Genomic DNA, 19,119 nt, shown 5'->3' on the forward strand with positions numbered 1-19,119 from the left:
TTTACTCGTGGTTTACGAGGACACCTATGACTATTGTATGTGATTCAGCAGTAGACCATAGTTTACAACACTTGTGTGTGTTTACTCGTGGTTTACGAGGACACGTATGACTATTGTATGTGATTCAGCAGTAGACTATAGGTTACAACACTTGTGTGTGTTTACTCGTGGTTTACGAGGACACGTATGACTATTGTATGTGATTAAGCAGTTGACTATAGTTTACAACACTTGTGTGTGTTTACTCGTGGTTTACGAGGACACGTATGACTATTGTATGTGATTCAGCAGTAGACTATAGTTTACAACACTTGTGTGTGTTTACTCGTGGTTTACGAGGACACGTATGACTATTGTATGTGATTCAGCAGTAGACTATAGTTTACAACACTTGTGTGTGTTTACTCGTGGTTTACGAGGACACGTATGACTATTGTATGTGATTCAGCAGTAGACTATAGTTTACAACACTTGTGTGTGTTTACTCGTGGTTTACGAGGACACGTATGACTATTGTATGTGATTCAGCAGTAGACCATAGTTTACAACACTTGTGTGTGTTTACTCGTGGTTTACGAGGACACGTATGACTATTGTATGTGATTCAGCAGTAGACTATAGTTTACAACACTTGTGTGTGTTTACTCGTGGTTTACGAGGACACGTATGACTATTGTATGTGATTCAGCAGTAGACTATAGTTTACAACACTTGTGTGTGTTTACTCGTGGTTTACGAGGACACGTATGACTATTGTATGTGATTAAGCAGTTGACTATAGTTTACAACACTTGTGTGTGTTTACTCGTGGTTTACGAGGACACGTATGACTATTGTATGTGATTCAGCAGTAGACCATAGTTTACAACACTTGTGTGTGTTTACTCGTGGTTTACGAGGACACCTATGACTATTGTATATGATTCAGCAGTAGACTATAGTTTACAACACTTGTGTGTGTTTACTCGTGGTTTACGAGGACACGTATGACTATTGTATGTGATTCAGCAGTAGACCATAGTTTACAACACTTGTGTGTGTTTACTCGTGGTTTACGAGGACACCTATGACTATTGTATATGATTCAGCAGTAGACTATAGTTTACAACACTTGTGTGTGTTTACTCGTGGTTTACGAGGACACAAGGCTTTCAGTAAACATTTAAGACACAGTTGTTAACAATAGTGTACTGTTGAATCACATTAAGTAGCAATTAAACAACTTCACTTCATATCATGTTATAAAGTATTAACAAACCTCTTTGACAGAGATGACATCACTTCCTTTACCGGCTGGATCGACAGGCTCATGGACACACTGGAAGATGGAAATAGAGAAAGGAGGAATATTGTGATTCAGCAGTAGACTATAGTTTACAACACTTGTGTGTGTTTACTCGTGGTTTACGAGGACACGTATGACTATTGTATGTGATTCAGCAGTAGACTATAGTTTACAACACTTGTGTGTGTTTACTCGTGGTTTACGAGGACACGTATGACTATTGTATGTGATTCAGCAGTAGACCATAGTTTACAACACTTGTGTGTGTTTACTCGTGGTTTACGAGGACACGTATGACTATTGTATGTGATTCAGCAGTAGACCATAGTTTACAACACTTGTGTGTGTTTACTCGTGGTTTACGAGGACACGTATCGTATGACTATTGTATGTGATTCAGCAGTAGACTATAGTTTACAACACTTGTGTGTGTTTACTCGTGGTTTACGAGGACACGTATGACTATTGTATGTGATTCAGCAGTAGACTATAGTTTACAACACTTGTGTTTACTCGTGGTTTACGAGGACACGTATGACTATTGTATGTGATTCAGCAGTAGACTATAGTTTACAACACTTGTGTGTGTTTACTCGTGGTTTACGAGGACACGTATTACTATTGTATGTGATTAAGCAGTTGACTATAGTTTACAACACTTGTGTGTGTTTACTCGTGGTTTACGAGGACACAAGGCTTTCAGTAAACATTTAAGACACAGTTGTTAACAATAGTGTACTGTTGAATCACATTAAGTAGCAATTAAACAACTTCACTTCATATCATGTTATAAAGTATTAACAAACCTCTTTGACAGAGATGACATCACTTCCTTTCACGGCTGGATCGACAGGCTCATGGACACACTGGAAGACGGAAATAGAGAAAGGAGGAATATTGTGATTCAGCAGTAGACTATAGTTTACAACACTTGTGTGTGTTTACTCGTGGTTTACGAGGACACCTATGACTATTGTATGTGATTCAGCAGTGGACCATAGTTTACAACACTTGTGTGTGTTTACTCGTGGTTTACGAGGACAAGTATGACTATTGTATGTGATTCAGCAGTAGACTATAGTTTACAACACTTGTGTGTGTTTACTCGTGGTTTACGAGGACACGTATGACTATTGTATGTGATTCAGCAGTAGACTATAGTTTACAACACTTGTGTGTGTTACTCGTGGTTTACGAGGACACGTATGACTATTGTATGTGATTCAGCAGTAGACTATAGTTTACAACACTTGTGTGTGTTACTCGTGGTTTACGAGGACACCTATGACTATTGTATGTGATTCAGCAGTAGACTATAGTTTACAACACTTGTGTGTGTTTACTCGTGGTTTACGAGGACACGTATGACTATTGTATGTGATTCAGCAGTAGACCATAGTTTACAACACTTGTGTGTGTTTACTCGTGGTTTACGAGGACACCTATGACTATTGTATGTGATTCAGCAGTAGACTATAGTTTACAACACTTGTGTGTGTTTACGAGGACATGTATGACTATTGTATATGATTCAGCAGTAGACTATAGTTTACAACACTTGTGTGTGTTTACTTGTGGTTTACGAGCACATGTATGACTATTGTATGTGATTCAGCAGTAGACTATAGTTTACAACACTGGTGTGTGTTTACTCGTGGTTTACGAGGACACCTATGACTATTGTATGTGATTCAGCAGTAGACTATAGTTTACAACACTTGTGTGTGTTACTCGTGGTTTACGAGGACACGTATGACTATTGTATGTGATTCAGCAGTAGACTATAGTTTACAACACTTGTGTTTACTCGTGGTTTACGAGGACACGTATGACTATTGTATGTGATTCAGCAGTAGACTATAGTTTACAACACTTGTGTGTGTTACTCGTGGTTTACGAGGACACCTATGACTATTGTATGTGATTCAGCAGTAGACTATAGTTTACAACACTTGTGTTTACTCGTGGTTTACGAGGACATGTATGACTATTGTATGTGATTCAGCAGTAGACTATAGTTTACAACACTTGTGTTTACTCGTGGTTTATGAGGACACGTATGACTATTGTATGTGATTCAGCAGTAGACTATAGTTTACAACACTTGTGTTTACTCGTGGTTTACGAGGACACGTATGACTATTGTATGTGATTCAGCAGTAGACTATAGTTTACAACACTTGTGTGTGTTACTCGTGGTTTACGAGGACACGTATGACTATTGTATGTGATTCAGCAGTAGACTATAGTTTACAACACTTGTGTTTACTCGTGGTTTACGAGGACACGTATGACTATTGTATGTGATTCAGCAGTAGACTATAGTTTACAACACTTGTGTTTACTCGTGGTTTACGAGGACACGTATGACTATTGTATGTGATTCAGCAGTAGACTATAGTTTACAACACTTGTGTTTACTCGTGGTTTACGAGGACACCTATGACTATTGTATGTGATTCAGCAGTAGACTATAGTTTACAACACTTGTGTTTACTCGTGGTTTACGAGGACACGTATGACTATTGTATGTGATTCAGCAGTAGACTATAGTTTACAACACTTGTGTGTGTTACTCGTGGTTTACGAGGACACCTATGACTATTGTATGTGATTCAGCAGTAGACTATAGTTTACAACACTTGTGTTTACTCGTGGTTTACGAGGACACGTATGACTATTGTATGTGATTCAGCAGTAGACTATAGTTTACAACACTTGTGTTTACTCGTGGTTTACGAGGACACGTATGACTATTGTATGTGATTCAGCAGTAGACTATAGTTTACAACACTTGTGTGTGTTACTCGTGGTTTACGAGGACACCTATGACTATTGTATGTGATTCAGCAGTAGACTATAGTTTACAACACTTGTGTTTACTCGTGGTTTACGAGGACACGTATGACTATTGTATGTGATTCAGCAGTAGACTATAGTTTACAACACTTGTGTGTGTTTACTCGTGGTTTATGAGGACACGTATGACTATTGTATGTGATTCAGCAGTAGACTATAGTTTACAACACTTGTGTGTGTTTACTCGTGGTTTACGAGGACACGTATGACTATTGTATGTGATTCAGCAGTAGACTATAGTTTACAACACTTGTGTTTACTCGTGGTTTATGAGGACACGTATGACTATTGTATATGATTCAGCAGTAGACTATAGTTTACAACACTTGTGTGTGTTACTCGTGGTTTACGAGGACACGTATGACTATTGTATGTGATTCAGCAGTAGACTATAGTTTACAACACTTGTGTGTGTTTACTCGTGGTTTACGAGGACACGTATGACTATTGTATGTGATTCAGCAGTAGACCATAGTTTACAACACTTGTGTGTGTTTACTCGTGGTTTACGAGGACACCTATGACTATTGTATGTGATTCAGCAGTAGACTATAGTTTACAACACTTGTGTGTGTTTACTCGTGGTTTACGAGGACACCTATGACTATTGTATGTGATTCAGCAGTAGACCATAGTTTACAACACTTGTGTGTGTTTACTCGTGGTTTACGAGGACACGTATGACTATTGTATGTGATTCAGCAGTAGACTATAGTTTACAACACTTGTGTGTGTTTACTCGTGGTTTACGAGGACACGTATGACTATTGTATATGATTCAGCAGTAGACTATAATTTACAACACTTGTGTGTGTTTACTCGTGGTTTACGAGGACACGTATGACTATTGTATGTGATTCAGCAGTAGACCATAGTTTACAACACTTGTGTGTGTTTACTCGTGGTTTACGAGGACACGTATGACTATTGTATGTGATTCAGCAGTAGACTATAGTTTACAACACTTGTGTGTGTTTACTCGTGGTTTACGAGGACACGTATGACTATTGTATATGATTCAGCAGTAGACTATAGTTTACAACACTTGTGTGTGTTTACTCGTGGTTTACGAGGACACGTATGACTATTGTATGTGATTCAGCAGTAGACTATAGTTTACAACACTTGTGTTTACTCGTGGTTTATGAGGACACGTATGACTATTGTATATGATTCAGCAGTAGACTATAGTTTACAACACTTGTGTGTGTTTACTTGTGGTTTACGAGGACACGTATGACTATTGTATGTGATTCAGCAGTAGACTATAGTTTACAACACTTGTGTTTACTCGTGGTTTACGAGGACACGTATGACTATTGTATGTGATTCAGCAGTAGACTATAGTTTACAACACTTGTGTGTGTTTACTCGTGGTTTACGAGGACACGTATGACTATTGTATGTTATTCAGCAGTAGACTATAGTTTACAACACTTGTGTTTACTCGTGGTTTATGAGGACACGTATGACTATTGTATATGATTCAGCAGTAGACTATAGTTTACAACACTTGTGTGTGTTACTCGTGGTTTACGAGGACACATATGACTATTGTATATGATTCAGCAGTAGACTATAGTTTACAACACTTGTGTGTGTTACTCGTGGTTTACGAGGACACATATGACTATTGTATATGATTCAGCAGTAGACTATAGTTTACAACACTTGTGTGTGTTACTCGTGGTTTACGAGGACACATATGACTATTGTATATGATTCAGCAGTAGACTATAGTTTACAACACTTGTGTGTGTTACTCGTGGTTTACGAGGACACATATGACTATTGTATATGATTCAGCAGTAGACTATAGTTTACAACACTTGTGTGTGTTACTCGTGGTTTACGAGGACACGTATGACTATTGTATATGATTCAGCAGTAGACTATAGTTTACAACACTTGTGTGTGTTTACTCGTGGTTTATGAGGACACGTATGACTATTGTATGTGATTCAGCAGTAGACTATAGTTTACAACACTTGTGTTTACTCGTGGTTTACGAGGACACGTATGACTATTGTATGTGATTCAGCAGTAGACTATAGTTTACAACACTTGTGTTTACTCGTGGTTTACGAGGACACGTATGACTATTGTATGTGATTCAGCAGTAGACTATAGTTTACAACACTTGTGTTTACTCGTGGTTTACGAGGACACGTATGACTATTGTATGTGATTCAGCAGTAGACCATAGTTTACAACACTTGTGTGTGTTTACTCGTGGTTTACGAGGACACCTATGACTATTGTATATGATTCAGCAGTAGACTATAGTTTACAACACTTGTGTGTGTTTACTCGTGGTTTACGAGGACACGTATGACTATTGTATGTGATTAAGCAGTTGACTATAGTTTACAACACTTGTGTGTGTTTACTCGTGGTTTACGAGGACACAAGGCTTTCAGTAAACATTTAAGACACAGTTGTTAACAATAGTGTACTGTTGAATCACATTAAGTAGCAATTAAACAACTTCACTTCATATCATGTTATAAAGTATTAACAAACCTCTTTGACAGAGATGACATCACTTCCTTTCACGGCTGGATCGACAGGCTCATGGACACACTGGAAGATGGAAATAGAGAAAGGAGGAATATTGTGATTCAGCAGTAGACTATAGTTTACAACACTTGTGTGTGTTTACTCGTGGTTTACGAGGACACGTATGACTATTGTATGTGATTCAGCAGTAGACTATAGTTTACAACACTTGTGTGTGTTTACTCGTGGTTTACGAGGACACGTATGACTATTGTATGTGATTCAGCAGTAGACTATAGTTTACAACACTTGTGTGTGTTTACTCGTGGTTTACGAGGACACGTATGACTATTGTATGTGATTCAGCAGTAGACTATAGTTTACAACACTTGTGTGTGTTTACTCGTGGTTTACGAGGACACGTATGACTATTGTATATGATTCAGCAGTAGACTATAGTTTACAACACTTGTGTGTGTTTACTCGTGGTTTACGAGGACACCTATGACTATTGTATGTGATTCAGCAGTGGACCATAGTTTACAACACTTGTGTGTGTTTACTCGTGGTTTACGAGGACACGTATGACTATTGTATGTGATTCAGCAGTAGACTATAGTTTACAACACTTGTGTGTGTTTACTCGTGGTTTGCGAGGACACGTATGACTATTGTATGTGATTAAGCAGTTGACTATAGTTTACAACACTTGTGTGTGTTTACTCGTGGTTTACGAGGACAAGTATGACTATTGTATGTGATTCAGCAGTAGACTATAGTTTACAACACTTGTGTGTGTTTACTCGTGGTTTACGAGGACACGTATGACTATTGTATGTGATTCAGCAGTAGACTATAGTTTACAACACTTGTGTGTGTTACTCGTGGTTTACGAGGACACGTATGACTATTGTATGTGATTCAGCAGTAGACTATAGTTTACAACACTTGTGTGTGTTACTCGTGGTTTACGAGGACACCTATGACTATTGTATGTGATTCAGCAGTAGACTATAGTTTACAACACTTGTGTGTGTTTACTCGTGGTTTACGAGGACACGTATGACTATTGTATGTGATTCAGCAGTAGACCATAGTTTACAACACTTGTGTGTGTTTACTCGTGGTTTACGAGGACACCTATGACTATTGTATGTGATTCAGCAGTAGACTATAGTTTACAACACTTGTGTGTGTTTACGAGGACATGTATGACTATTGTATATGATTCAGCAGTAGACTATAGTTTACAACACTTGTGTGTGTTTACTTGTGGTTTACGAGCACATGTATGACTATTGTATGTGATTCAGCAGTAGACTATAGTTTACAACACTGGTGTGTGTTTACTCGTGGTTTACGAGGACACCTATGACTATTGTATGTGATTCAGCAGTAGACTATAGTTTACAACACTTGTGTGTGTTACTCGTGGTTTACGAGGACACGTATGACTATTGTATGTGATTCAGCAGTAGACTATAGTTTACAACACTTGTGTTTACTCGTGGTTTACGAGGACACGTATGACTATTGTATGTGATTCAGCAGTAGACTATAGTTTACAACACTTGTGTGTGTTACTCGTGGTTTACGAGGACACCTATGACTATTGTATGTGATTCAGCAGTAGACTATAGTTTACAACACTTGTGTTTACTCGTGGTTTACGAGGACACGTATGACTATTGTATGTGATTCAGCAGTAGACCATAGTTTACAACACTTGTGTGTGTTTACTCGTGGTTTACGAGGACACCTATGACTATTGTATATGATTCAGCAGTAGACTATAGTTTACAACACTTGTGTGTGTTTACTCGTGGTTTACGAGGACACGTATGACTATTGTATGTGATTAAGCAGTTGACTATAGTTTACAACACTTGTGTGTGTTTACTCGTGGTTTACGAGGACACAAGGCTTTCAGTAAACATTTAAGACACAGTTGTTAACAATAGTGTACTGTTGAATCACATTAAGTAGCAATTAAACAACTTCACTTCATATCATGTTATAAAGTATTAACAAACCTCTTTGACAGAGATGACATCACTTCCTTTCACGGCTGGATCGACAGGCTCATGGACACACTGGAAGATGGAAATAGAGAAAGGAGGAATATTGTGATTCAGCAGTAGACTATAGTTTACAACACTTGTGTGTGTTTACTCGTGGTTTACGAGGACACGTATGACTATTGTATGTGATTCAGCAGTAGACTATAGTTTACAACACTTGTGTGTGTTTACTCGTGGTTTACGAGGACACGTATGACTATTGTATGTGATTCAGCAGTAGACTATAGTTTACAACACTTGTGTGTGTTTACTCGTGGTTTACGAGGACACGTATGACTATTGTATGTGATTCAGCAGTAGACTATAGTTTACAACACTTGTGTGTGTTTACTCGTGGTTTACGAGGACACGTATGACTATTGTATATGATTCAGCAGTAGACTATAGTTTACAACACTTGTGTGTGTTACTCGTGGTTTACGAGGACACCTATGACTATTGTATGTGATTCAGCAGTAGACTATAGTTTACAACACTTGTGTGTGTTTACTCGTGGTTTACGAGGACACGTATGACTATTGTATGTGATTCAGCAGTAGACCATAGTTTACAACACTTGTGTGTGTTTACTCGTGGTTTACGAGGACAAGTATGACTATTGTATGTGATTCAGCAGTAGACTATAGTTTACAACACTTGTGTGTGTTTACTCGTGGTTTACGAGGACACGTATGACTATTGTATGTGATTCAGCAGTAGACTATAGTTTACAACACTTGTGTGTGTTACTCGTGGTTTACGAGGACACGTATGACTATTGTATGTGATTCAGCAGTAGACTATAGTTTACAACACTTGTGTGTGTTACTCGTGGTTTACGAGGACACCTATGACTATTGTATGTGATTCAGCAGTAGACTATAGTTTACAACACTTGTGTGTGTTTACTCGTGGTTTACGAGGACACGTATGACTATTGTATGTGATTCAGCAGTAGACCATAGTTTACAACACTTGTGTGTGTTTACTCGTGGTTTACGAGGACACCTATGACTATTGTATGTGATTCAGCAGTAGACTATAGTTTACAACACTTGTGTGTGTTTACGAGGACATGTATGACTATTGTATATGATTCAGCAGTAGACTATAGTTTACAACACTTGTGTGTGTTTACTTGTGGTTTACGAGCACATGTATGACTATTGTATGTGATTCAGCAGTAGACTATAGTTTACAACACTGGTGTGTGTTTACTCGTGGTTTACGAGGACACCTATGACTATTGTATGTGATTCAGCAGTAGACTATAGTTTACAACACTTGTGTGTGTTACTCGTGGTTTACGAGGACACGTATGACTATTGTATGTGATTCAGCAGTAGACTATAGTTTACAACACTTGTGTTTACTCGTGGTTTACGAGGACACGTATGACTATTGTATGTGATTCAGCAGTAGACTATAGTTTACAACACTTGTGTGTGTTACTCGTGGTTTACGAGGACACCTATGACTATTGTATGTGATTCAGCAGTAGACTATAGTTTACAACACTTGTGTTTACTCGTGGTTTACGAGGACACGTATGACTATTGTATGTGATTCAGCAGTAGACCATAGTTTACAACACTTGTGTGTGTTTACTCGTGGTTTACGAGGACACGTATGACTATTGTATGTGATTAAGCAGTTGACTATAGTTTACAACACTTGTGTGTGTTTACTCGTGGTTTACGAGGACACAAGGCTTTCAGTAAACATTTAAGACACAGTTGTTAACAATAGTGTACTGTTGAATCACATTAAGTAGCAATTAAACAACTTCACTTCATATCATGTTATAAAGTATTAACAAACCTCTTTGACAGAGATGACATCACTTCCTTTCACGGCTGGATCGACAGGCTCATGGACACACTGGAAGATGGAAATAGAGAAAGGAGGAATATTGTGATTCAGCAGTAGACTATAGTTTACAACACTTGTGTGTGTTTACTCGTGGTTTACGAGGACACGTATGACTATTGTATGTGATTCAGCAGTAGACTATAGTTTACAACACTTGTGTGTGTTTACTCGTGGTTTACGAGGACACGTATGACTATTGTATGTGATTCAGCAGTAGACTATAGTTTACAACACTTGTGTGTGTTTACTCGTGGTTTACGAGGACACGTATGACTATTGTATGTGATTCAGCAGTAGACTATAGTTTACAACACTTGTGTGTGTTTACTCGTGGTTTGCGAGGACACGTATGACTATTGTATGTGATTAAGCAGTTGACTATAGTTTACAACACTTGTGTGTGTTTACTCGTGGTTTACGAGGACAAGTATGACTATTGTATGTGATTCAGCAGTAGACTATAGTTTACAACACTTGTGTGTGTTTACTCGTGGTTTACGAGGACACGTATGACTATTGTATGTGATTCAGCAGTAGACTATAGTTTACAACACTTGTGTGTGTTACTCGTGGTTTACGAGGACACGTATGACTATTGTATGTGATTCAGCAGTAGACTATAGTTTACAACACTTGTGTGTGTTACTCGTGGTTTACGAGGACACCTATGACTATTGTATGTGATTCAGCAGTAGACTATAGTTTACAACACTTGTGTGTGTTTACTCGTGGTTTACGAGGACACGTATGACTATTGTATGTGATTCAGCAGTAGACCATAGTTTACAACACTTGTGTGTGTTTACTCGTGGTTTACGAGGACACCTATGACTATTGTATGTGATTCAGCAGTAGACTATAGTTTACAACACTTGTGTGTGTTTACGAGGACATGTATGACTATTGTATATGATTCAGCAGTAGACTATAGTTTACAACACTTGTGTGTGTTTACTTGTGGTTTACGAGCACATGTATGACTATTGTATGTGATTCAGCAGTAGACTATAGTTTACAACACTGGTGTGTGTTTACTCGTGGTTTACGAGGACACCTATGACTATTGTATGTGATTCAGCAGTAGACTATAGTTTACAACACTTGTGTGTGTTACTCGTGGTTTACGAGGACACGTATGACTATTGTATGTGATTCAGCAGTAGACTATAGTTTACAACACTTGTGTTTACTCGTGGTTTACGAGGACACGTATGACTATTGTATGTGATTCAGCAGTAGACTATAGTTTACAACACTTGTGTGTGTTACTCGTGGTTTACGAGGACACCTATGACTATTGTATGTGATTCAGCAGTAGACTATAGTTTACAACACTTGTGTTTACTCGTGGTTTACGAGTACACGTATGACTATTGTATGTGATTCAGCAGTAGACTATAGTTTACAACACTTGTGTTTACTCGTGGTTTATGAGGACACGTATGACTATTGTATGTGATTCAGCAGTAGACTATAGTTTACAACACTTGTGTTTACTCGTGGTTTACGAGGACACGTATGACTATTGTATGTGATTCAGCAGTAGACTATAGTTTACAACACTTGTGTGTGTTACTCGTGGTTTACGAGGACACGTATGACTATTGTATGTGATTCAGCAGTAGACTATAGTTTACAACACTTGTGTTTACTCGTGGTTTACGAGGACACGTATGACTATTGTATGTGATTCAGCAGTAGACTATAGTTTACAACACTTGTGTTTACTCGTGGTTTACGAGGACACGTATGACTATTGTATGTGATTCAGCAGTAGACTATAGTTTACAACACTTGTGTGTGTTTACTCGTGGTTTACGAGGACACCTATGACTATTGTATGTGATTCAGCAGTGGACCATAGTTTACAACACTTGTGTGTGTTTACTCGTGGTTTACGAGGACACGTATGACTATTGTATGTGATTCAGCAGTAGACTATAGTTTACAACACTTGTGTGTGTTTACTCGTGGTTTGCGAGGACACGTATGACTATTGTATGTGATTCAGCAGTAGACTATAGTTTACAACACTTGTGTGTGTTTACTCGTGGTTTACGAGGACACGTATGACTATTGTATATGATTCAGCAGTAGACTATAATTTACAACACTTGTGTGTGTTTACTCGTGGTTTACGAGGACACGTATGACTATTGTATGTGATTCAGCAGTAGACCATAGTTTACAACACTTGTGTGTGTTTACTCGTGGTTTACGAGGACACGTATGACTATTGTATGTGATTCAGCAGTAGACTATAGTTTACAACACTTGTGTGTGTTTACTCGTGGTTTACGAGGACACGTATGACTATTGTATATGATTCAGCAGTAGACTATAGTTTACAACACTTGTGTGTGTTTACTCGTGGTTTACGAGGACACGTATGACTATTGTATGTGATTCAGCAGTAGACTATAGTTTACAACACTTGTGTTTACTCGTGGTTTATGAGGACACGTATGACTATTGTATATGATTCAGCAGTAGACTATAGTTTACAACACTTGTGTGTGTTTACTTGTGGTTTACGAGGACACGTATGACTATTGTATGTGATTCAGCAGTAGACTATAGTTTACAACACTTGTGTTTACTCGTGGTTTACGAGGACACGTATGACTATTGTATGTGATTCAGCAGTAGACTATAGTTTACAACACTTGTGTGTGTTTACTCGTGGTTTACGAGGACACGTATGACTATTGTATGTTATTCAGCAGTAGACTATAGTTTACAACACTTGTGTTTACTCGTGGTTTATGAGGACACGTATGACTATTGTATATGATTCAGCAGTAGACTATAGTTTACAACACTTGTGTGTGTTACTCGTGGTTTACGAGGACACATATGACTATTGTATATGATTCAGCAGTAGACTATAGTTTACAACACTTGTGTGTGTTACTCGTGGTTTACGAGGACACATATGACTATTGTATATGATTCAGCAGTAGACTATAGTTTACAACACTTGTGTGTGTTACTCGTGGTTTACGAGGACACATATGACTATTGTATATGATTCAGCAGTAGACTATAGTTTACAACACTTGTGTGTGTTACTCGTGGTTTACGAGGACACATATGACTATTGTATATGATTCAGCAGTAGACTATAGTTTACAACACTTGTGTGTGTTACTCGTGGTTTACGAGGACACGTATGACTATTGTATATGATTCAGCAGTAGACTATAGTTTACAACACTTGTGTGTGTTTACTCGTGGTTTATGAGGACACGTATGACTATTGTATGTGATTCAGCAGTAGACTATAGTTTACAACACTTGTGTTTACTCGTGGTTTACGAGGACACGTATGACTATTGTATGTGATTCAGCAGTAGACTATAGTTTACAACACTTGTGTTTACTCGTGGTTTACGAGGACACGTATGACTATTGTATGTGATTCAGCAGTAGACTATAGTTTACAACACTTGTGTTTACTCGTGGTTTACGAGGACACGTATGACTATTGTATGTGATTCAGCAGTAGACCATAGTTTACAACACTTGTGTGTGTTTACTCGTGGTTTACGAGGACACCTATGACTATTGTATATGATTCAGCAGTAGACTATAGTTTACAACACTTGTGTGTGTTTACTCGTGGTTTACGAGGACACGTATGACTATTGTATGTGATTAAGCAGTTGACTATAGTTTACAACACTTGTGTGTGTTTACTCGTGGTTTACGAGGACACAAGGCTTTCAGTAAACATTTAAGACACAGTTGTTAACAATAGTGTACTGTTGAATCACATTAAGTAGCAATTAAACAACTTCACTTCATATCATGTTATAAAGTATTAACAAACCTCTTTGACAGAGATGACATCACTTCCTTTCACGGCTGGATCGACAGGCTCATGGACACACTGGAAGATGGAAATAGAGAAAGGAGGAATATTGTGATTCAGCAGTAGACTATAGTTTACAACACTTGTGTGTGTTTACTCGTGGTTTACGAGGACACGTATGACTATTGTATGTGATTCAGCAGTAGACTATAGTTTACAACACTTGTGTGTGTTTACTCGTGGTTTACGAGGACACGTATGACTATTGTATGTGATTCAGCAGTAGACTATAGTTTACAACACTTGTGTGTGTTTACTCGTGGTTTACGAGGACACGTATGACTATTGTATGTGATTCAGCAGTAGACTATAGTTTACAACACTTGTGTGTGTTTACTCGTGGTTTACGAGGACACGTATGACTATTGTATATGATTCAGCAGTAGACTATAGTTTACAACACTTGTGTGTGTTTACTCGTGGTTTACGAGGACACCTATGACTATTGTATGTGATTCAGCAGTGGACCATAGTTTACAACACTTGTGTGTGTTTACTCGTGGTTTACGAGGACACGTATGACTATTGTATGTGATTCAGCAGTAGACTATAGTTTACAACACTTGTGTGTGTTTACTCGTGGTTTGCGAGGACACGTATGACTATTGTATGTGATTAAGCAGTTGACTATAGTTTACAACACTTGTGTGTGTTTACTCGTGGTTTACGAGGACAAGTATGACTATTGTATGTGATTCAGCAGTAGACTATAGTTTACAACACTTGTGTGTGTTTACTCGTGGTTTACGAGGACACGTATGACTATTGTATGTGATTCAGCAGTAGACTATAGTTTACAACACTTGTGTGTGTTTACGAGGACATGTATGACTATTGTATATGATTCAGCAGTAGACTATAGTTTACAACACTTGTGTGTGTTTACTTGTGGTTTACGAGCACATGTATGACTATTGTATGTGATTCAGCAGTAGACTATAGTTTACAACACTGGTGTGTGTTTACTCGTGGTTTACGAGGACACCTATGACTATTGTATGTGATTCAGCAGTAGACTATAGTTTACAACACTTGTGTGTGTTACTCGTGGTTTACGAGGACACGTATGACTATTGTATGTGATTCAGCAGTAGACTATAGTTTACAACACTTGTGTTTACTCGTGGTTTACGAGGACACGTATGACTATTGTATGTGATTCAGCAGTAGACTATAGTTTACAACACTTGTGTGTGTTACTCGTGGTTTACGAGGACACCTATGACTATTGTATGTGATTCAGCAGTAGACTATAGTTTACAACACTTGTGTTTACTCGTGGTTTACGAGGACACGTATGACTATTGTATGTGATTCAGCAGTAGACCATAGTTTACAACACTTGTGTGTGTTTACTCGTGGTTTACGAGGACACCTATGACTATTGTATATGATTCAGCAGTAGACTATAGTTTACAACACTTGTGTGTGTTTACTCGTGGTTTACGAGGACACGTATGACTATTGTATGTGATTAAGCAGTTGACTATAGTTTACAACACTTGTGTGTGTTTACTCGTGGTTTACGAGGACACAAGGCTTTCAGTAAACATTTAAGACACAGTTGTTAACAATAGTGTACTGTTGAATCACATTAAGTAGCAATTAAACAACTTCACTTCATATCATGTTATAAAGTATTAACAAACCTCTTTGACAGAGATGACATCACTTCCTTTCACGGCTGGATCGACAGGCTCATGGACACACTGGAAGATGGAAATAGAGAAAGGAGGAATATTGTGATTCAGCAGTAGACTATAGTTTACAACACTTGTGTGTGTTTACTCGTGGTTTACGAGGACACGTATGACTATTGTATGTGATTCAGCAGTAGACTATAGTTTACAACACTTGTGTGTGTTTACTCGTGGTTTACGAGGACACGTATGACTATTGTATGTGATTCAGCAGTAGACTATAGTTTACAACACTTGTGTGTGTTTACTCGTGGTTTACGAGGACACGTATGACTATTGTATGTGATTCAGCAGTAGACTATAGTTTACAACACTTGTGTGTGTTTACTCGTGGTTTACGAGGACACGTATGACTATTGTATATGATTCAGCAGTAGACTATAGTTTACAACACTTGTGTGTGTTTACTCGTGGTTTACGAGGACACCTATGACTATTGTATGTGATTCAGCAGTGGACCATAGTTTACAACAATTGTGTGTGTTTACTCGTGGTTTACGAGGACACGTATGACTATTGTATGTGATTCAGCAGTAGACTATAGTTTACAACACTTGTGTGTGTTTACTCGTGGTTTGCGAGGACACGTATGACTATTGTATGTGATTAAGCAGTTGACTATAGTTTACAACACTTGTGTGTGTTTACTCGTGGTTTACGAGGACAAGTATGACTATTGTATGTGATTCAGCAGTAGACTATAGTTTACAACACTTGTGTGTGTTTACTCGTGGTTTACGAGGACACGTATGACTATTGTATGTGATTCAGCAGTAGACTATAGTTTACAACACTTGTGTGTGTTACTCGTGGTTTACGAGGACACGTATGACTATTGTATGTGATTCAGCAGTAGACTATAGTTTACAACACTTGTGTGTGTTACTCGTGGTTTACGAGGACACCTATGACTATTGTATGTGATTCAGCAGTAGACTATAGTTTACAACACTTGTGTGTGTTTACTCGTGGTTTACGAGGACACGTATGACTATTGTATGTGATTCAGCAGTAGACCATAGTTTACAACACTTGTGTGTGTTTACTCGTGGTTTACGAGGACACCTATGACTATTGTATGTGATTCAGCAGTAGACTATAGTTTACAACACTTGTGTGTGTTTACGAGGACATGTATGACTATTGTATATGATTCAGCAGTAGACTATAGTTTACAACACTTGTGTGTGTTTACTTGTGGTTTACGAGCACATGTATGACTATTGTATGTGATTCAGCAGTAGACTATAGTTTACAACACTGGTGTGTGTTTACTCGTGGTTTACGAGGACACCTATGACTATTGTATGTGATTCAGCAGTAGACTATAGTTTACAACACTTGTGTGTGTTACTCGTGGTTTACGAGGACACGTATGACTATTGTATGTGATTCAGCAGTAGACTATAGTTTACAACACTTGTGTTTACTCGTGGTTTACGAGGACACGTATGACTATTGTATGTGATTCAGCAGTAGACTATAGTTTACAACACTTGTGTGTGTTACTCGTGGTTTACGAGGACACCTATGACTATTGTATGTGATTCAGCAGTAGACTATAGTTTACAACACTTGTGTTTACTCGTGGTTTACGAGGACACGTATGACTATTGTATGTGATTCAGCAGTAGACCATAGTTTACAACACTTGTGTGTGTTTACTCGTGGTTTACGAGGACACCTATGACTATTGTATATGATTCAGCAGTAGACTATAGTTTACAACACTTGTGTGTGTTTACTCGTGGTTTACGAGGACACGTATGACTATTGTATGTGATTAAGCAGTTGACTATAGTTTACAACACTTGTGTGTGTTTACTCGTGGTTTACGAGGACACAAGGCTTTCAGTAAACATTTAAGACACAGTTGTTAACAATAGTGTACTGTTGAATCACATTAAGTAGCAATTAAACAACTTCACTTCATATCATGTTATAAAGTATTAACAAACCTCTTTGACAGAGATGACATCACTTCCTTTCACGGCTGGATCGACAGGCTCATGGACACACTGGAAGATGGAAATAGAGAAAGGAGGAATATTGTGATTCAGCAGTAGACTATAGTTTACAACACTTGTGTGTGTTTACTCGTGGTTTACGAGGACACGTATGACTATTGTATGTGATTCAGCAGTAGACTATAGTTTACAACACTTGTGTGTGTTTACTCGTGGTTTACGAGGACACGTATGACTATTGTATGTGATTCAGCAGTAGACTATAGTTTACAACACTTGTGTGTGTTTACTCGTGGTTTACGAGGACACGTATGACTATTGTATGTGATTCAGCAGTAGACTATAGTTTACAACACTTGTGTGTGTTTACTCGTGGTTTACGAGGACACGTATGACTATTGTATATGATTCAGCAGTAGACTATAGTTTACAACACTTGTGTGTGTTACTCGTGGTTTACGAGGACACCTATGACTATTGTATGTGATTCAGCAGTAGACTATAGTTTACAACACTTGTGTGTGTTTACTCGTGGTTTACGAGGACACGTATGACTATTGTATGTGATTCAGCAGTAGACCATAGTTTACAACACTTGTGTGTGTTTACTCGTGGTTTACGAGGACAAGTATGACTATTGTATGTGATTCAGCAGTAGACTATAGTTTACAACACTTGTGTGTGTTTACTCGTGGTTTACGAGGACACGTATGACTATTGTATGTGATTCAGCAGTAGACTATAGTTTACAACACTTGTGTGTGTTACTCGTGGTTTACGAGGACACGTATGACTATTGTATGTGATTCAGCAGTAGACTATAGTTTACAACACTTGTGTGTGTTACTCGTGGTTTACGAGGACACCTATGACTATTGTATGTGATTCAGCAGTAGACTATAGTTTACAACACTTGTGTGTGTTTACTCGTGGTTTACGAGGACACGTATGACTATTGTATGTGATTCAGCAGTAGACCATAGTTTACAACACTTGTGTGTGT

At 38.2% G+C, this 19,119-nt stretch overlaps 1 protein-coding gene across 1 annotated transcript in view; it reads left to right on the plus strand.

Annotated features, from left to right (window-relative positions):
• LOC141322419 (uncharacterized) overlaps nucleotides 1-19,119 on the plus strand; it is a 342,413-nt gene that overhangs the window by 262,846 nt on the left and 60,448 nt on the right. The gene's annotated exons all lie outside the window — the stretch shown is intronic.

Source organism: Garra rufa, chromosome 1 (genome assembly GCF_049309525.1).
Source record: "Garra rufa chromosome 1, GarRuf1.0, whole genome shotgun sequence".
NCBI classification, from domain to species: Eukaryota; Metazoa; Chordata; class Actinopteri; order Cypriniformes; family Cyprinidae; genus Garra; species Garra rufa.